Raw genomic sequence first — 21531 nt, 5'->3', positions numbered from 1 at the left:
AATGCGGCTCGGATCAGAGAAGGGGCCGAAAGGAATCTCTTGCTCTGGTTCGCGCCTCCTGCTGCCTTTCACTCCCCCCCCCCCACACCGGTCTCTTTTAGGGTTTAGCCGGCAGAAGGAGCCAGGATGGGTGGGGAGCGCCCCAACTTTTTTTAAAGGCTGAAGCAGCGCTTTGTTCTTGGTTTCTTCTCCTGGGTGGGGGGGGGGAAGAGAGAGGATGCTAAGTAAGGCGCTAGGGAGGAGGAGGAGGAGACGAAAAAACTGCAACGTCTGGGCTTTTTGGGCTCCGAGCATCCATCAGAGCGCGCTTTACACCGCGCCCTCCGACTCTGGTCCCCCCAACTCTTTTGTTCCTTCAGGAGGCTCGCCCGCCCCCTTCTGCAGCAGCAGCAGCCACGCTGCAAAAGGTGGTCGAGAGCAGGGGCGTGTCCCCGCGCTGCAGCGTCTCCTGTTTCCCACGCGCTCACACACACACACACACACACACACACACCAGCCCCGCGCCCTTTCGAGAAGCTACTACTACGCCATCTGTTTGCGGATCGAGTCCTCCCGGGAGCCGAGCTTTTAAGCGGCTCCTGTGGGAGAGGAAAGAAACCCAACTCTGGTTCCCAGCTTTGTAGACAACTGGTAGCTTTCGTTAATGTTCTCACCCCCATCTTCCTCTCCCGATCCCTCCCCGAATTGCAGCACCGGGTCTCTCGGTATTGAAAAGCCAGCCGGGCAGCTTTTCCGAGTTTTCAAACGGATCGGCCTTGCATATTTTTATTTTTTTATTTTTTGGCACGGCGGGTCTCGTCGAGGTGGCAATGCGGTAGTTAGGCGTAGTCATCGGGCAACTGGCGTTTCTTCGTTGAAGTTGTCAACGGGAGCGACCCGGGAGGAAGATTTTGATGGCGATGCGATCCGAAGTGATTGGGAGATAATAGAGGAGGGAGGGAGAGTGGGAGAGACAGACGGATGGAAAACGAGGAGAGAGAGGCTGCGGGAGGCTTTTCTCACGCGGACTGGGATTTTGTAAAGAACGGAAAACCGTGTCAAAGCCGTAAAGCCGAAGTATTAACTCTCCGGTTTCCAGAATGTTTCAGAGTATTATTACCCTTCCTATTTTTTTTTTTTAAATGCAGTTGGTTTAATTCGTCGGATTAGGCAACTCTTTGTCAAATTGCACAAAAGCAGGGTGCCAACAGCATCGCTTTTCCTAGATCCGCTTCTTTGTAGCGTGGGATCTGGGCTGAGTATCTCCGTTAGCTTCCCACGTTTTAAGGACGGTGGTGGGAGTGCTGGAAACAGTCGGTTGTCCTTCAGCAGATCCAACAGCTGCGATGAGAAACGGAATAGCGCTGGGGGTGGGGTGGAGTTTTCTGTGCTGCCGGTTGTTTCTGCCAATTCCTGCTGTTAGTAGATGTAACTTGGAAGGAAACATATCTCGCACCCCCTGTCAACCGAGTGATCCTAAGCCACGGAGTAGCCTTTTTGTATTACCACTGCTCAGGAAGTGAGTCAAAGAGGATCTCATAGCTGAAGCAGTCACATTTGCATTGGTTCAAGCCTTAAGGCAGAATCTATTCCTCCAGTTTTTTTAAAAAATATTGGAATTTTATATCTATATGTATATGTATGTATGTATGTATGTATGTATGTATATATATATATATATATATATGTATATGTATATGTATATGTATATGTATATGTATATGTATATGTATATGTATATGTATATGTATGTATGTAATTCATTATATACTGCATAACCTATGCATTATACTGTTACATTTTGTGCACAAAAAATGATGTATTGTTCATCTATTAAGCAAATAGATAAAGCCACCCATTCCTGCCCAACAGAACTCTGGATGGCAAAAAAAACCAACAACCCACAAATACAATTGTCAATATTTATTACAATAGAAAAACAAGTCACTCCTGTAGAGCAAACACAACCATGCCTGCTCCATCAGCATCCTGGCTCCTGGTCTTCCTGTAGGGAAGCAGTCAGGACCAGCCATATCTTGGGAAAGGAAAAATGTTTCACAAAGCACCATGATTAAAAAAAAAGGGGGGGGCTGCTTTTGAGACTCCCATAAGAGAGACGACTTCACCAAAGTGATCTGGGACATGTCCACTCTCTTTCAGATCTGGTAAGATGGTCACAAGCCTCTGGGGATGAGCAATCCTGCAAGGAATATGACCCCTATGTACTGCTTTAAAACGATAGTATTAACAATTGGAGATTATTATTTTATTCTGACAATCACAGGATCTGTAGATTCATAATCACATGACGGATGTTATTTTGGGTGTGGGAATTCAGAAACTGAATATTCTTATTTTTTCATTTCAGCACTGTGGGAAAAATGTGGGATAAGATAGTGTGTGCTATGTCTGTCTTCTTTTGAAGAAACTTCCCCAAAGAACAAGCAGATACATCTCTCTATATATGTATGTGTGAATATAAATATAGATACCATGTATATACTATTCACTTTCAATGTATTTCCTACTGTTTTGAAACCTGCTAAATTCACACAATATTAATCCACATTTTAACTATAGCCTGTTCATACATAACACTAATTTCATGCATAACAACAAGCTGTATTGTTAAGAAGTCACAATGCTGAGTTCACAGTTTTTTTTTAAAAAAAATGTCTTTGAGTCAGTCTTGATTCCTGACAACTGCTTGCAGTTTTCCTGGCAACAAATTCCGACAGTTTTTTTGGCGAGGTTTCAGAAGTGGATTGCCAATGCAGGCTTTCTAGGAGTGAGAATGAGTGTCTGGCCCAAGGTCACAAACTGGCAGGACTAGAAATCTCTCATTTTTTTTAACATGGTACCTTAATCACGGCACCAAATTAACCCTCTCACTTATTTATTTTTTTAAAAGGAGGGTGGGGGCTTCATATCAGCCTTGACTCCAGCATGGGCAAGTCCCTGCAGTGTTCTTGGCAAGATTCTGGAAGTGGTTTGCCATTGCCTCCTACCTTAGACTGAGAGAGATGACTGGCCCAAGGTCACCCAGCTGGCTTCGTGCCCAAGTCATGCCTAGAAGTCACGGTCTCCTGATTTTCTGATGCCTTAATCCCTAGAGAAAACTGGCTTGTACTCACTTATCATAATTTAGCTAAAAGGAAACAAATTACATTATAGTCTGGTACAATGTATGAAACTCAGGAAAGTGCGCTACAAAGAAGCATGTTAATTGGAATATGTTGTTTAATCACATATACTGCTATGAATATTCTATACCTATGTGGAAAATGAGGGACTCAGTGGCTAAGATGCTGATTGCTTATTTGTACCCTATGACTATCATTAAGTGTTGTACCTTATGATTCTTGATGAATGTATCTTTTCTTTTATGTAAGCTGAGAGCATATTCCTTGTGTATCCAATCACACTTGGCCAATAAAAAAATCTATTCTATTCTATTCTATTCTATTCTATTCTATTCTATTCTATTCTATTCTATTCTATTCTATTCTATTCTATTCTATTCTATTCTTGTCAATCGAAAGGTCGGCAGTTCAACGGTTTGAATCCCTAGTGTCATGTAATGGGGTGAGCTCCCATTACTTGTCCCAGCTTCTGCCAATTTAGCAGTTCTAAAGCACATAAAAATGCAAGTAGAACAATAGGGACCAACTTTGGTGGGAAGGTAACAGTGTTTTGTGCGCCTTTGGCATTTAGTCATGCCGGCCACATGACCACGGAGACATCTTCAGACAGCACTGGCTTTTCGGCTTTGAAATAGAGATGAGCACTGCCCCCTAGAGTCGGGAATGATTAGCACATATGTGCGAGGGGAACCTTTACCTTTACCAGAGGTGGTATTCAGCCAGTTTGCACTGGTTTGCGTGAACCGTTGGTGGAAATTTGGCCAAGGTCGCCAAACCGGTAGTGATGGCTGGCTGGTAATGCCCCCAAACTGGTCCCCCAGTTGCCGCTCACTCACCCCTGCCATGTTCGTCGCCATCATGTTCTTCGCACATATGCATCCCATTGCCTCGCAAGTCTAATGGGATGCGCATGCGTGAAGAACATGAAGACAGCAGCAGGTTTTTTTGTGACGGCAGTGAGCTTTTTCAGGTACTTTTCGGTGGCCTGCAGCCAGCTGCCGCAGCTGCAAAGCAGCTCTCAAAGAGGCTTCTTTGCCAGCCGCTTTCCAGCAGTAGGGGCTGGCTAGGGGCCGCTGAAAACTTCGGTCAGCTTGCCTTCTGGACTATGGACCAATCGCCTTGGAAGGTAAGCAGCCGGAACAAAAATGTGGTGGTGGGGGAGGAAGCAGGGCTAGGGCCAGTGCCGCTAAAGGAGGGGAAATGGGGGCGACTGGTAAAGGGAGGGCGAGGGTAGATAGGTGGAAATTAAAAAAAAAATCCTACCTTTTCCTGTGGGCGTGGCTAGGTGGGTCATATGACTGGACGTGGGGTGAATGATGTCAAGTTGGCCACACCCACTCAGTCACATGGTGCCCCCAGCCATGCCCACCAAACCGGTAGCAAAAAATTTTGAAACCCACCACTGACCTTTACCTTATGTGGAAAATAGACTTAGTAAATTGAAGTATTTATGAATAAAGCAAGAGAGTCAGTTCGTTCTAGGGGTTAAGGCATCAGGCTAGAACCAGGAAACCTTGTGTTCTAGTCCTGACTTAGGCATGAAAGCCGACTGGATGACTTTGGGCCAGTCACTCACTCTCAGCCTAAAGAAGGAGGGAGGTTGTCTCATGATACAAACCAATTGGTCATTCCCTGTTGCAACTAATGGATCAACATTTGATTGATCTGAAAAAGCAACCGCTGCACTTGGAGGAAAAATGCTAGGAAGGAGAATGAGATATATGAGTGTTGCAGGTAAATCAAGACTTTCTGGGAATAAATGTCCTGGGGTATCTAAAAATATTTTAGAAAATTATGTGCATCTATAACAGCGGTGTCAAACTTGCGTTGTCACATGATGTATTGCAACTTTTTCCCCCTTTGCTAAAACCAATGTGGGTGTAGCCAGCATGTGACACATGCGGGCTGTGAGTTTGACACCCCTGATCTATAACATGACTGGTCCATGATCTGGTAGCTGATTGGGCCCTTACGGCTGAAAATGTGTCCATTCAGACAACACTAAACTTAACATTGGCATAAAAATGGGTATATAAACCTGTAGTTCTGTGCTCATTTTCTTAGATGTTAATCCCAGGGAAGACAGCATAACTGATTTTGCAAATGAAATTGAGTTTCATCATTTTAGTTCATGTTCCAGATCTTATTTAACAGTTCAGTCATCAATCCTTACACCTTTAATTAAAAATTTTGAATTCTCAATTCTTCAGGCTGCCAGCTACAGGTATTCCTTGATTTATGATTGGTTGTGTTGTGGTCTGTCAGCAGCCTACGGAGCTGGCAACGGAGTCGGATAGTGATGAGGCTGAGGTGAGGCCAGGGCCATCGGGAAGTGAGGTGCGGACTCCAGAGCCTCCAGAGACTGATGGTAGTGAGGCAGAGGAACAGAAGGAGCCTGTTCCTAATGCAAGCATGAGAAGAGCTGCCAGAAGGTAAGAGCAGCTCAAGCAGAGAGGACAACTCGGGAGTAGGGCCAAGAGATGATTGGCCCCTCCCATAAGGCTTAAAACAGACCAGCACTGCATTTGAGCTTTGCTGGAAAACAACGTTGTAGCTGCGTCTTCTGCTTCGTCTTCTGCTTCGTTTTTGTGGCTTCTGGACGTTTGCCAGGAAGGGCCTTTGGCAGTTTGCCTAATTGGACTAAGGTTTGTGAGATAACTGAGGAATTTATGTTGGGAGGCATTTGTTTTACTTTGAGTTGAATGACGCTGGGAATGAAATAATTCCCAGCTGTTCGAATAAAGTTTGTTTTTCCATGGACTAAGTTTATTACTACCTACTTGGGCCTGGGTCATAACAGATTGCTTGGTGACCATTGGAACTTACGTCGAACCCACCTTGGGACTACTTACAACCCATTTCCAAAGTTACAACAGCTGGGCCCCTTCTATAGTCATGTGACCGAAGTTGGGGGACTTGGCAACATGACTGCATTGAAGCCCATTTGCAGTGTACTGCAGTCATGTTACCACATTTTATGATGGTTTTGCACAAAACTGCAACTTTAGATTTTCAGCAAAACAGTTGTGACAGAACAGTTGCCTTTTTATTAGTTTATAACATGAAATACAAAAATACAAAAGCAAATAATAGGAAAAATAGAGGAGGGAAGAGAAAAGTGTAGAAAAGAAGGGAAAAAGAAAGAAAAGGCATTCACTTCAGACTCCCTTTGGAGAGAATAAGATGTTAACATCAAACCTCAACTTTTTACTTTTATACAATAGTATAAACTAGCAATTTCTATAACAAGAGATCTATCTAAATCAGTAAAACCCAAAATCAAAGTTTCATATTTTTCTACCTCAAGAACAAAGTCCAGAAATGGTTTCCAAGTGGTTTCCATAGGTTTGCTTTACCAACAACTGCATTTGTTTTGTGAAAGCTGCAAAAAAAAAAAAGCTCATAAAATCAGTTGCGTCATGTGGTTGACCCGTTTTACACCTGTCACATCTTATGACTTAAATGGGTAGATTCCATTATGACCATATGTTGAGAGCTACCTGTAGGTGATTATGTTTTAGATCCATTTTTATTAGGCAACAAATCCCTAGATCTCACAATAGCATTTTCCTGGAATCCTTTATCCTCCTTCCAACACTGAGTAATCCTCTTTAAAAGCCTTGGGTTTTTTTGTTTTATTTTGTTTTGTTTTTAGCCAGCTCAGTTTGCCAAAAATTGATTACTGTATTCAGATCTGAGGGGAAACTTACTTGAGACTTGATTGTGATCCCCTGCCTTTTTCCTGGCATCCTTCCTCTAATTATAATATATGAAGGAGTTATAGCATAGTCTTGAAAATCAAATCAGATATTAGCTACAATCCAGTATAACATTACTGGAATGAAAGCTGATCGAAAGAAACCTTTCCTACCTTGGTCCTGGAAAAAAGTGCCATAAGTTCTTGGGGACAAATACCTGTCGTGTCCCACTCCTCTGCTGACAGCCGGGTCAGGGAAATCCGGATCAGGTGTGCCTCTGCAGCTCTGCCAAAGTCCTAGCAAAATCCTCAGGGCAGGCAGGAGATCAGAAAGTGACTTCAGCAAGATATGTTTAGACTTTGCCTGACTCAGAGAATGCCAGAAAGCAGATCCTTTATATAGGCCATGGGGTGTGGCTCCATGACTCAGCACTTATCCAGGCCTGCCCCTCCCTTCCTTCTGTTGCCTCCGCCTATCAAGTCTTCTGACGCGAGGGTCACTCCAATCGGCAGCTGTTGGTAATTGACCTTCCTCAGGCTCACATGCTGTGGAGGAGGGGGAGGGGTCTAGTTGCTCCGTTTGCCTGGGCATGGAGCCAGAGCTGGGGGCTGGAGATATTTCCTCCTCTTCAGCCTGTCTGGGCATGGAGCCAGGGCTGGGGCCGGGAGGCATACTAGAACATTCCTCCGTGTTCGGAAGCAGATAAGAAGGCCCCGGCTGTGGTGAGATTGGGCGAGACACAACAAATACCCTCCATTTAAATAAACTGGGAAGTCTGGCTGACTGATTTCCAACACACCTATATCATGGTGCATGGTGCAAGTCAGATGAACAGGCAGTCCTCAACTTACAACAGTTCACTTAGTGACTGTTCAAAGTTACAACTTCACTAAAAAAAGTGACTTATAACCATTCTTTCACACGACCGTTGTAGCATCCCCATAGTCACGTGATCAAAATTCAGACAGTTGGCAACTGACTCACATTTATGACCATTGCAGTGTCCCTGGGATCGTACGTTCACCTTTTGCAACTTTCTGACAAGCCAAAGTCAACGGGGAAGCCAGATTCACTTAACAACCGTGCGTGACTAACTTAAGTGATTCACTTAACAACTGTGGCAAGAAAAGTTATAAAATGGGGGCAAAGCTCACTTCACAAATGTCTCGCTTAGCGCCATAAATTTTGGGCCCAATTGTGGGCATAAGTTGAGGACTACCTGTAGTTGGCCTCCTCCAATGAATCTGCAGTTGTAGAGAGACTACCGCAGTGGGTGTCAAACTGGATTTCTTTGAAGGCCGGATCAGCATTGTAGTTCTCCGCAGGCCGGCTTGGGGAGGTAGAGTGGGATGGGATGGATGCCTCCTGCAGCACCCTTGCCAGCCAATATGGGGCTTGGGGGGGGGGCTGCATGCAGAGGCACCATGGGCCAGTCCTTTGCTATTTTCAGGCCGGCCATGTGGGCCAGATTTAAGCACCCTGCAGGCCACATCTGGCCCACAGGCCTCGAGTTTGATAGCCCTGGACTACGGCATTCAAGCAGATTTCCCCTCACTTCAAACCTGTCAAGGCCACTATTTGATGAATAGAAATTTGGATCCAAAAAGAGCTGCTTTGTGGGTTGGATTGGTCCGCTTCAAGGTTGGCATTACTGCTCCATCAAACTAGCATGAATAAATTAAGATAGACAGGGAGCCAAGAGAGCCACAATGTTTTATTAACATCCTCAGATCCCAGAAGAGTAAGACGATCCATGCTATTTAACCAAGTGATGCAGCAGTCAGAAAGAACTACAGCATGTCAAAACCAGGTACTCAAACCAGCACGGATATGAATGATTTGATGCTCCATTCATCCACTGGATGGTGGCCAAGGCTATAACTGAATAATTAATTCCTTGGTTATGTGTGCGATATATATCCATCTATCCCAAAACCTGACACGCACGCAAATACCGTATCAGTTTCACATCACATCTAAAAATGGAAGTGGGTTGCTTCCATGAATTTTATTAGCAGACATTAAGAAGATAATGGGCCCTCTGGACAAAGAAGATGTCTCCAAATAATAGTGGTGAGTCTGAAAGGAAGTGCTAGTTTTTCTGACTGTACGTGTCTGTGCCCTAAAAAAAGAAAAGCGGACTTCCCCTCCCCCATCTCTAGGAGGGGAGTGTGAGAAATGGAACACATTTCATAGTTAACAGTGGTTAAGAGGAGCCATTATACTGAATAAATAGCAGGGTCCTATTGTTCTCGCCAAGGCATCTTGCTTGATCCCAGTCTCTGCTACATTTTGAACATACGCAGTTATTTTTATGCACAACTTTACACTCCATGCTAGAAAAGAAATTACCCTGAATTTGCGTTTTAAATTTTTTTTTTTTGCTTCCCTTCAATTTTATGCCTTCCTTAATTCTTCAGAGACTGTCTCCCTCCTTCATTGAAAGGCTGCCCACAGATCCCTGACGCTCGGTCTGGCCACATATTGAATCAAATTCCACCTACTGTGGTTTCCTAGGCAACCGGTTTAGCCTTGGAAACAAGCTGCAATGGGGGTGGGGGGGAAGCACACAGGATCGCTCTGTCTCGTCATCCCGTAACATTTTCGGTTCTGACAATACCGTCTCATGGCTTAAAAAGCAAGAATATGGAAACAAGTGAACGTCTCCCTGTGTTATTCCCCTCCTCCCCCGAATTTTGAAGAAAGGAAACAGAGAATTGCTTGAAATCGATGCCCAGAACAACATTTATTTTACACCTTTCTCTATGCCACTTGAGCATATGGCTGTGGTGTTCAAATATAAGAAGGCGATAAGACCCCAGCGCTATCAGTTTCCTTGCTGGCAGGTCACAAAATATTTATTTCAGAGTTCAGCGATACAACCACCATGGGCATCCGGAGAAGGGAGGGGGAAAATGATAAAGCAAGCATCATTGTGTTGCAATGCAAACTTTGTTCCTTCTGTAGGGGGGGTTTGTGATGTTTTGCTTATGCACGTAAGAGGTAGAAGGTGCGCTGCCATTTTGACAAAAACTCTTTTATCATTTAGATTGCAGTTCAGACTGATATCCATTTATGTGGCCTATTGAACTTAGTGGGATTTCATTCTGAATAGGCACGCTTCAGATTGGAATTCTATCTGGGGCCTAATGGCCTCTGGATGGGACTGTATCTACCTTCAATGCGGTTAGTTGGGAGTTACGATCCATTATAGCCTTGGCAAGACGCCTAACTGGGGAATCTCATTGTAGACTTAGTAGAAGGAAATTTGGGTTCGTCTATGACAGTCAAAAATCAGAAAGAGTCTGGTAGCATCTTCTAAGAAAAACATATTTTATTATGAGGCATAAGTACTCATGCAGGTGCTACCAGGCTGATCTCTAGCTGGAGAAGTCTATGAAAACCATCTAAAACTGACATTCAGTATACCACATTAGTTTTTGGAGGAAAAAAAAATGCTGCCTCTGCCTGACAGCATCCATCAGTATTCATCTGGCTAGCATCCTTGCAGCAAACAGCCTGGTCAGCTTCAGCACATTATTGCAGTCTGAAAATATTTGCAGATCCCTCGCATCCTGGACATAAACTGTTTCAATTCCTACCCTCAAAACGACGCTATAGAGCACTGCACACCAGAACAACTAGACACAAGAACAGTTTTTTCCCCAAGGCCATCACTCTGCTAAACAAATAATTCCCTCAACACTGTCAGACTATTTACTGAATCTGCACTACTATTAATCGTCTCATAATTCCCATCACCAATCTCTTTCCACTTATGACTGTATGACTATAACTTGTTGCTGGCAATCGTTATGATTTATATTGATATATTGACCATCAATTGTGTTGTAAATGTTGTAGCTTGATGAACGTATCTTTTCTTTTATGTACACTGAGAGCATATGCACCAAGACAAATTCCTTGTGTGTCCAATCACACTTGGCCAATAAAAAAATTCTATTCTATAAGCATAAGCAGCTGATTGGCGGGTGGATTGGCCTCCCAGAATACTCCCAATCAGCTATTCCAGGCTGCAGATTGCCACAGACCATCTCCACTGCTGTGCCTGGCGTTTTTGGCCTCCAAACGCTCCATTTTAGGTCCATTCCAGGCTGCAGGATTGTCACAGCACATCGCTGCCAATCGCTGCCTTCATGCGTCGTGTTTTTGGACTCCACATGGCCTGCTTTTGGCTTCTGTGCATTGCATTTTTGGGTGGTTCCAAGCAGCGGGAATTGCCACTGCCACCGATCCCTGCAGCCTGAAAACGCCAATCTCCACAGTTTGGAACCGCCTGAAAACGCAATGCATAGAGACCAAAAATGGGATGTGCGGAGGCCAAAAACGCGATGCATGGAGGCAGTAATTGGTGACGATGTGCTGTGGCGATCCCCGCAGCCTGGAGCAGGTCTAAAACAGTGTGTAGAGGCCGAAACGGCCGGCAGGTGGGGGCTGGCAGGTGGGCAGGGCTACATTTGGTGTATAAGATGCAACCAAATTTTCACCCTCTTTTTTTTTGGTGGGGGGGAAGTGCGTTTTAAACTCTGAAAAATACGGTAATTTTATGCTCTTTTTCATAGATGTAAAGCTCACAGATTTAGCGAGTCTTACACTGCAGTATTGCAGTATTAAGTATCCTTTATCTCAATGAAATCAATAGTCTGGATTTAATGTTGGGTGTTGGTCTGGGTGCTGCTAACAAAACAAAAAAAGGCATTTCCGATCTAAGAAAGGATGAAGCAGCTGTTTTTGCTGATACGTTGAAAGACTCAAAAGAGAAACCAGAGCCTTAAAAGACTTTAGTTAACCATAGCTTCTAAATCTGGTGTCTTTCAGATATGTTGCTCTGACACAGAGGATAATGGGAATTACAATATGCGATGAAGCATTTCTGATCTTTTTTTTTAAAACCACAGTTATGTATAATGCTGCCTTCTGTGAATAGTTATATTAGTCTTGAGGACAAGGCAAAACAAACATGCTTAAATCCAAGGGAAGATCATAATCAGCTGTTCTGTGTGCAGATAGGGTTTCATCCCTGGCAGCTACAGTTAGGAGTGGATTTGGACTTTAAGATCTGCTGGCATCGTAGATGAACACTGAGCTTGTTGCCTGCATGGCCGTACTCTAAATGCAGCAGTATGAAGAGAGATGGATTGATCTTCGAAACTCTTTTCCTTCCAATTTGCAGAAAGGAAGGTTGAGGGAGGGGAATCTCCTCAACAGATCCATATTAAGCACTCCTACAGTGGATGTAGAGCTTCTGCCCAACCTATTGGCCGCTTAACAGATACACTGCAATGCCTCTAGGTGAGATGGGTGACAAACAATTTAAAATTAATAATAAAATAAAATAAATAAAAATAATAAAATAAATATAATGAAATAAAAATAAAATAATAAACAAAACAAAATAGTTGTCTAGAGCAAGAGGGTAGCAAATGCTGAACTTAGAGACCAGATATTTTTTACCTCTCCTGATTTCATAAGAGATGAGATCAAGAATACCAGCTCTTGTCTGGTGTTTGCAAAAGGAAATAAGAGATACGGAGTTTCCTGAATCATTTTGCTTAGATAATTGGATTTTTCTGAACAGTAGAAATGTGTGTATTCACAGGGCTAATATTACAAGAGCACCCGAGTAAGAAGTGGGCTACATCCCAAAAGAGTAATTCTTAGCTTCTAAATGTAACAAGGGAAGCTTAGTTTTTCACATAAACCTTCCAGGAAGGAAAAATGGTTTCATAGTTAAACAGATTCATAATTTGTTACAAAGTTCCTGCATGCTGCAGTTAGAAGGACAAAGAAATCTCTGGAGACTTTGTTTGTTTTTGGGTTTTTTGCAGATTTAAGTAGAAAATAATAGAAGTATAAAGACACAGGAAAACTATGGTATTCCAGAAAACAACTAACTCCCTCTTTCAAACAGATTCTTACCTGTCTCTCTGCAGCATTTCTACAACACAATCACTTGTGCTTAACAGAGTTATAGTTTACTTAACCTAATTGCCTGCGTTCACACATCTCACTTAGCCATAAGTTGGCTGGGCTCACTCTCTCCTCTGACATATATCCTATCTAGAGATGACAGTAATCCATTAGGTAATATTAAAAAAATCCATTTGCTTTCAGCCTTCAATACATTTCGACAATTTAGGTTCCATTTCAGGGTATTTAAATGGTCCCTTTCCCATTTTTCCGGAATTGAAGTATGTAGATGTTTATGTTGGAAAAGGGATCATTGCAAGTCAAATAATAGTTTAAATGTATGAGGGTTTGTTACAATGATGGAGCAATTTGGTTTTTCCTCCTTGTCACTCCAGGAATGAGTTGTCTCAATTAGTGCAATTTTTAAAAAAAAATGCAAAATAGATTTCATGTAGAGCTTACCTATGATTTTCCAGTGATACAAACTGCTTGTTGTATGGAAACTGGTTGATTCTCCTTCATTTGAAGGAATGCAGTGGTTAGAATGTAGTATTGCAGGCAAACTCTGCCCACAACCTGGAGTTTGATCCTGATGGAGCACAAGATTGACTCAGCCTTCCATCCTTCTGAGGTCAGTAAAATGAGGAGCCAGATTTTGTGTGTGTGTGTGGCAATATACTGACATTGTAAACTGCTCAGAGAGTGCTCTAAAGCACCATGGGATGGTATATAATTGCTATTGCTATTTGAAAATATGAAGGGAATGCTTGATGGGTTGTAAAGGATTTCCTGCATTAGCAGTAAGATTGAACACAATCTTTCAGCTCCATTATTCTGTTTTATGAATGAGACAATATATGAGACAAAGCAGTTTCCACTGTGGAGGAATGTAGTCTGGAGGGGGGGAGTACATTCCAGAGGAACAAAAGCCAGAGAAGTTTAGTCTGAGTGGGAGGAAGACAGCCAGAACAGCTCCTCCCTAGGAATTCTCAGAGTATATGTTTAATGGTGTAAGTAGTTTGCTTTAGTTTGGCAATATTTCTGTCTATGGCGAGGAACAATAAAGGAATCTGCTTAGAACAGGGGTGGCCTGGATGCATCATGTGCAGGCCATGCCGACCCCAGCTCTGTGAAGGGGAAAAAGGTCACGATATGTCACGTGACGGCAATATGACATGGCAAGTTTGACACCCGTGGCTTAGAAGAATTTTTGTGTGTCTTAGTTGGTTTTTGGAGCCTGACATCCACAACCACTTCTGGAAAAAGCTGACTGAGATTGTGGGAATAGCTGATATTTATAATTGCTTAGTTTATACTACTCTTTTACCATGCAAATGTGATTTCCTAAATATATACAATTTCCATTTACATTCAGCATAATATAGTAATAACAAAACACTATCAGAATATTTATAACAGGTAGAGATTCCACATAGGAATAATAAAATTTCTCCATCTAGTGGACAGATGAGGTATCACATCTCCGGGTCTTGCGTATAAGGCTGACATGTACCCTGTGACTATCCAAAGCAGGAATGATGTTGCAGTTTTTTTTAACAAATGAAAGTCTTCAAAGTCAGTATTAACAACAATGTAGGCAGCAGCATGCACAATTTGCACTGGGTTTTCTTGAGTTTTGCAGATAAACATAAAATGCTTTTTGTAAGAATTTAAGAACATTAAGATTCAGATATATATATATATATATATATATATATATATATATATATATATATATATATATATATATATATATATATGTAGGTCTTTGGTTGTTCAGGTTTTCTCCCGTGTGAAATTAGAAGTGTCTTGGCGACGTTTCGACGAAGTCTCATTCGTCATCTTCAGGCTTCAGCTTCGTGCTTCTGGGAGCAATGTGTGATTGCAGCTGTTTCTTCCTTTTTAACTGCTAGTGGGGGTTTGAACTGATTGGGTGGGAGCTTGGCTGTGCTCTGATTGGATGGAGGGTTTTTTGTGCTCTGATTGGCTGGGGGTGTGTCCTGTTTGGGTGGGGGTTTGGTTGTGCTCAGATTAGTCTGAGTTGCAGGGGGATTTGAGCTGGTGAGCTGCATTGCTCTTGTTTGGCTTCGTGTTTGTGGTCGTGCTACATCTTCATAGTGGGTGTCTGTCTGCTGTATGTATGGATTGGAGGGGTTTGAAATGGCTAATGTTGCAGCTTCCGTCTGGCTTCTGGTCCTTGGTCGTGCTTCCTGATCAGTGTGGGTTTGGGTCTGCTTTCTGGGTGGATGTGTGGTGGTGACATCCTGTGTGGACCTCGTGAGTGTGGGTCTGGTGTCATTCCTCGTGTTAGGGACTCGTTTGTCAATAAGGGCAGGTTTCCAAATGGCTGGTAGGCGGGAGGTATCATCTCGTTTGTTCATGCTGTGTGGGCGTTTTTCTATCTCGATGGCTTCTCTGATTATTCTGTTGTTAAAGTGTTCAGTTTTGGCGATAGTTCTGGTCTTTTTAAAGTCAATATCGTGTCCTGTGGCTTTAAGGTGTTGGACCAGGGAATATATATATTTGTTTTCTGAGGTTTTCACAGGTGTTTGTATGTAGGTCTTTGGTTATTCGGGTTTTCTCCCACGTAAAATTGGAAGTGTCTTGGCGACGTTTCGACGAAGTCTCATTCGTCATCTTCAGGCTTCAGCTTCGTGCTTCTGGGAGCAATGTGTGATTGCAGCTGCATATATATATATTTTCCTAGCTCTTCCCCCTCCCCCGAAAAACAGGTTTTGGCATTTATGCAATATTTAAGTCTAAAATAGTAGACATGACCACATCAATGCAGGTGTTCATAAATCTCTGCGCTTTCAGGTCAATTTTTCTTAATGCCTAAACTAGTAAAGAAGAATATATAGTTTGAGAATATGACAGGATTGTTTATGGCTCATTGTCCTAAGCAGTCATAAGGAACTATGTATACTCAGTCAATAATAGTTCTATTAGTTATAGTTTAATTTGCTGACTACAAGTAGTCCTTGACTTATAACCATTCATTTAGTGACCCTTTGAAGTTACAGACACAGACTTCAGAGGATAATTAGAACAGCAGAAAAATTGAAAAAATTGCTATCAACTTGCCTTCCATTGAGGACCTGTATACTGCATGAGTCAAAAAGAGGGCTGTGAAAATATTTACAGACCCCTCCCACAACATAAATTGTTTCAACTCCTACCCTCAAAACGACGCTACAGAGGACTGCATACCAGAACAACTAGACACAAGATCAGTTTTTCCCCGAACGCCATCACTCTACTAAACAAATAATTCCCCCAACACTGTCAAACTATTACTAAATCTGCACTACTATTAATCTTCTCATCGTTCCCATCACCCATCTCCTCCACTTATGACTGTATGACTGTAACTTTGTTGCTTCTATCCTTACGATTTATATTGATATTGTTTAATGATTGCTTATTTGTACCCTATGACTACCATTAAGTGTTGTACCTTAGAACTGTTGATTAACATTATCTTTTCTTTTATCTACACTGAGAGCATATGCACCAAGACAAATTCCTTGTGTGTCCAATTACACTTGGCCAACAAAAAATTCTATTCTATTCTATTCTATTCTATTCTATTCTATTCTATTCTATTCTATTCTATTCTATTCTATTCTATTCTATTCTATTCTACAAAGGCACTGAATAGTGACTTATGGCCACTTATGGTTTTTCACATTTACAAAAGTTGCAGCGTTGCCATGGTCACATGATCAAACTTCAGATGCTTGGCCACTGGTTCATACTTATGACAGTTGCAATGTCCTGGGGTCAATAGGGAAGCCAGATTCACTTAACAACCGTGTTACTAATTTAACAACTGCAGTGATTCACTTAACACCTGTGGCAAGAAAGGTTGTAAAATGGGGCAAAACTCATTTAACAACACTCTCGCTTAGCAACATAAATTTTAGGGTTAATTGTGGTCATAAACCGAGGACTATTTGTACGTCCATTAACGGAATAGGAAGTAAAACTGCAGCCATAATTGTAAATAGCTATGGGCATAAGCAGATAGAGATCTGCTAGCACAGAGGTCTCCAACCTTGGCAACTATAAGACTTGTGGACTTCAACTCCCAGAATTCCTCAGCCAGCAAAGCTGGCTGAAGAATTCTGGGAGTTGAAGTCCACAAGTCTTAAAGTTGCTAAGGTTGGAGACCTCTGTGCTAGTAGATCTCTAGTGTCTGTTCTTGATTCTCCATCACCTGACAGATGTAATTTCACTAGGATTATCCTGTCACTGAATTCTCCAAATTTTCAGATGATTATGCTTCTGCCATCAATGATCGTATCTAGCCACATTGGCTTTTGTCAGCCTTGTTTGCAATTGGTTATCTGTTCCAGCAATCAATGTCTTCTCATATTCATTTTATATTTAAACTTTAGAATTTTTTATTTAGAATAGAATAGAATTTTTATTGGCCAAGTGTGATTGGACACACAAGGAATTTGTCTTGGTGCATATGCCCTCAGTGTACATAAAAGAAAAGATACGTTCATCAAGGTACAACAGTTACAACACAATTGATGGTCAATATATCAATATAAATCATAAGGATTGCCAGCAACAAGTTATAGTCATACAGTCATAAGTGGAAAGAGATTGGTGATGGGAACTATGAGACGATTAATAGTAGTGCAGATTCAGTAAATAGTCTGACAGTGTTGAGGGAATTATTTGTTTAGCAGAGTGATGGCCTTCAGGAAAAAACTGTTCTTGTGTCTAGTTGTTCTGGTGTGCAGTGCTCTATAGCGTCGTTTTGAGGGTAGGAGTTGAAACAGTTTATGTCCAGGATGCGAGGGATCTGCAAATATTTTCACGGCCCTCTTCTTGATTCGTGCAGTATACAGGTCCTCAATGGAAGGCAGGTTGGTAGCAATTATTTTTTCTGCAGTTCTAATTATCCTCTGAAGTCTGTGTTTTTCTTGTTGGGTTGCAGAACCGAACCAGACAGTTATAGAGGTGCAAATGACAGACTCAATAATTCCTCTGTAGAACTGGATCAGCAGCTCCTTGGGCAGTTTGAGCTTACTGAGTTGGCGCAGAAAGAACAGTCTTTGTTGTCCTTTTTTAATGATGTTTTTGATGTTAGCTGTCCATTTGAGATCTTGCGATACGATAGAACCTAGAAATTTGAAGGTTTCTACTGTTGATACTGTGTTGTCAAGTATTGTGAGAGGTGGAAGTATGGAAGGGTTTCTCCTAAAGTCTACCACCATTTCTACGGTTTTGAGTGTGTTCAGTTCCAGATTGTTTTGGTTGCACCACAAGGCTAGTCGTTCGACCTCTCGCCTATATGTGGATTCGTCATTGTCTCAAATGAGACCAATCACTGTTGTGTCATCTGCGAACTTCAGTAGCTTAACAGATGGATCATTGGAGATGCAGTCATTGGTGTACAGAGAGAAGAGAAGTGGGGAGAGCACACAGCCTTGGGGGGGCCCTGTGCTAATTGTACAGGTATTTGATGTGATCTTGCTTAGCTTCACCTGCTGCTTCCTGTTTGTTAGGAAACTTGTGATCCACTTACAAGTCTGTTCCGGTACCTGTAGCTGGTTTAGCTTAGTTAGAAGAATGTCTGGAATGATGGTATTGAATGCTGAACTAAAGTCTACAAAAAGGACCCTTGCATAGGTCTTTGGAGACTCAAGATGTTGTAGGATGTAGTGCAGAGCCATATTAACAGCATCACCTGTTGATCTATTTGCTCGGTATGCAAATTGCAAGGGGTCTAACAGCGGATCCGTGATGGTTTTCAGGTATTTAAATATTATTAATAGATATTTAAATAGTTAAACTTCCCTTTTATTATCTGTGCCTCTAGTGAGCAGTCTGGTTTTACTTCATTTAGTACTGAATAATATTTTCTTCCTCATGATATATTCATTATAATTCAACTTTTCTTCCTTAAGCTTCTCTGATGTTCTAGCTTTCACAGCCCATATCGGAAACACAAAAACAGTGGTCTCGACAATATAAATTTTTACAGTCATTGTGATGTCTCTGCACTTTTTTTGTAGAAATGTCCCAGTCTTTCTTCCAAGTGGAGATGTTTCTTTGTTTCAAGACATTGTTAAGTGAGTTTTGCCCCATTTTATGACCATTCTTGCCACTGTTGTTAAGTGAGTGATTGCAGTTCTAAGTAAGTAACACAGTTAAGTGAATTTGGCTTCCCCATTGACTTTGCTAGACAGAAGGTTGCGAAAGGTGATCACATGACTCTGGGGCACTGCAACCTACATAAATAATAGGAGTCAGTTACAAAGTGTTTGAATTTTCATCGTGTGACAATGGAGATTCTGCAATGGAAGAGTTGGGAAGTGGCTCAGGCTGTAAGAAGCCTGTTATTAACACACAGCTGCCTGCAATTACAATTACTGCAGGCTCGAGTCCCACCAGGCCCAAGGTTGACTCAGCCTTCCATCCTTTATAAGGTAGGTAAAATGAGGACCCAGATTGTTGGGGGGGTGGCCAATAAGTTGACTTTGTATATAAATATACAAATAGGATGAGACTATTGCCTTACACAATGTAAGCCGCCCTGAGTCTTCGGAGAAGGGCGGGATATAAATCCAGATTAAAAAAAAATGGTCGTAAGTGGGAAAAACGGTCATAAGTCACTTTTTTCAGTGCCATTGTAACTTCAAATGGTCAGTAAATGAACCGTTGTAAATTGAGGACTACCTGTATATCATTCTAATTTTGGCTTTCTGGTCATGATACTAATTCTTAAGAAGTACGACTGGAATATTTATGTTTTTAAATACTACCTACAATCTACTATGGTCTACATAACCAAAAACCTTAATATAATCCATAAAGCAAATTAGACAGCTTTTTGGAACTCCCTTTTCTTTTCTAGGCACCATATGTAAACAATATGATCTCAGGTCCCTCTGTCTGTTTTGAATCCAGCTTGTACATCTGGCAGTTCTCATTCCATGCATTATTGAAATTGGGATTGCAAAAACATTAGATAACTAGCAGATGATGTAATCGTGGTACTATGAACATTATTTAGCACTGCCGTATAAACTGATCTTTTACCACCCCTTGGCCACTGCTCTGCTTTCTATACCTGCTTACAAACCATGAGTAGTACTTTTAACTATATAGAATAGAATAGAATAGAATAGAATAGAATAGAATAGAATAGAATAGAATAGAATAGAATTTTATTGGCTAAGTGTGATTGGACACACAAGGAATTTGTCTTGGTGCATATGCTCTCAGTGTACATAAAAGAAAAGATACCTTCATCAAGGTACAACATTTACAACACAATTGATGGTCAATATATCAATATAAATCATAAGGATTGCCAGCAACAAGTTATAGTCATACAGTCATAAGTGGAAAGAGATTGGTGATGGGAACTATGAAACGATTAATAGTAGTGCAGATTCAGTAAATAGTCTGACAGTGTTGATGGAATTATTTGTTTAGCAGAGTGATGGCCTTCGGGGAAAAAACTGTTCTTGTGTCTAGTTGTTCTGGTGTGCAGTGCTCTATAGCGTCGTTTTGAGGGTAGGAGTTGAAACAGTTTATGCCCAGGATGCGAGTGATCTACAAATATTTTCATGGCCCTCTTCTTGATTCGTGCAGTATACAGGTCCTCAATGGAAGGCAGGTTGGTAGCAATTATTTTTTCTGCATATCACCCCTCTTGTAGGATTATAAAAGTATAGCTGGTAAAATTATTCCATACCTGCAGCTTTGTTATTGGTAATATTTTATGGGACCCTTTTGATTATCTTTGCAGAGTTTTTGGCTGTAATTCAGTGACCAAATCTTGTATGAATCAGTGATTGGGAGATTATTTATGCATAGTTATTCCATATATTTGCACCAAGTTTTTTTTCTCCAGTAAGTCTTTGCCTTCTTTCCCTTTTGTCATACTCATCTTTGCCCAAATGTATTTCTAGATATTTTTCTAATTTTCTTCTTAGTATTCATTTGCTTGTTCTTTGCATTATTTATAGAACTCATTGTTTCTTCTTGTTCTTCCCTGAAAAGATTTACTGAGGCAAAATTCTGTCTGTTTCTTTTGCAGTCTGCCTTTTATTAGATATTTTCAACATATCAACAGAGTTATTTTGCCTTATTTCTGTTTTACATTTTGGGTATTTTATTTGCTTTAATCTTCAAGGATGCCACAAACGTCAATCCCAAATTCTTCAGGCATTCTTTTTAACAAACCTAATCCATTGAAGCTAATTCTTTTCTCTATTGCATAATAAGATGGAATATTGCTGAAATTATATTTTATGGGGCTGATGATTCTATTGATTTATTTTAATTATAATTTAGCAAGGAGTTTGCAATTTGAACTGTAGTCACCACAAGGGATTGTTTTTTGCTGACTGAATGGAGCATCTTTATTTTTACCTGTCTGAGTATATAGTCAATATGATTTTGTCCAATAACAAGCTGCAAGATACTCAAAAGCCTGGACAATGTTTGATTTTAAGACGTTGCCTGCAAGGCAACTTGTCTTTTCTGAAGAGAAAAAGGAGGGCATGTTTTTTTTTTTTTGGTCAGACATCTGGAAACCTTGACTGAAATTAAGATCATTTCATCAGCAAAATTCTTATCCTTTTCTTGATCTCCGTTTCTTCTATGACCTGCTCGCTTGTCATTTTAACGATCCCAATTTTCCAGAGCATTGGGTTAAAGAAGTGAATCATAAGATTCTTTGTGCAGGAAGAATGGACAGGAGTGCAATTTAAACACCCAAACTCTTTTAAACTAAATGCTGTTTCTTT

The 21531-nt window shown here is 41.4% G+C and overlaps 1 long non-coding RNA gene across 1 annotated transcript; it reads left to right on the top strand.

The window, feature by feature from the left end:
* Positions 1-530: 530 nt before the first annotated feature.
* LOC131195238 (uncharacterized) lies at positions 531-5772 on the top strand. Its single transcript, XR_009154384.1, has 3 exons — positions 531-630; positions 2348-2445; positions 5388-5772. It is a non-coding gene; the product is annotated as an uncharacterized LOC131195238 (long non-coding RNA).
* Positions 5773-21531: the final 15759 nt, after the last annotated feature.

Source organism: Ahaetulla prasina, chromosome 3 (assembly GCF_028640845.1).
Source record: "Ahaetulla prasina isolate Xishuangbanna chromosome 3, ASM2864084v1, whole genome shotgun sequence".
Lineage (NCBI taxonomy): Eukaryota > Metazoa > Chordata > Lepidosauria > Squamata > Colubridae > Ahaetulla > Ahaetulla prasina.
The sequence above is the reverse complement of the archived record's forward strand: the minus strand, read 5'-3'. Positions and strand labels throughout refer to the sequence as shown.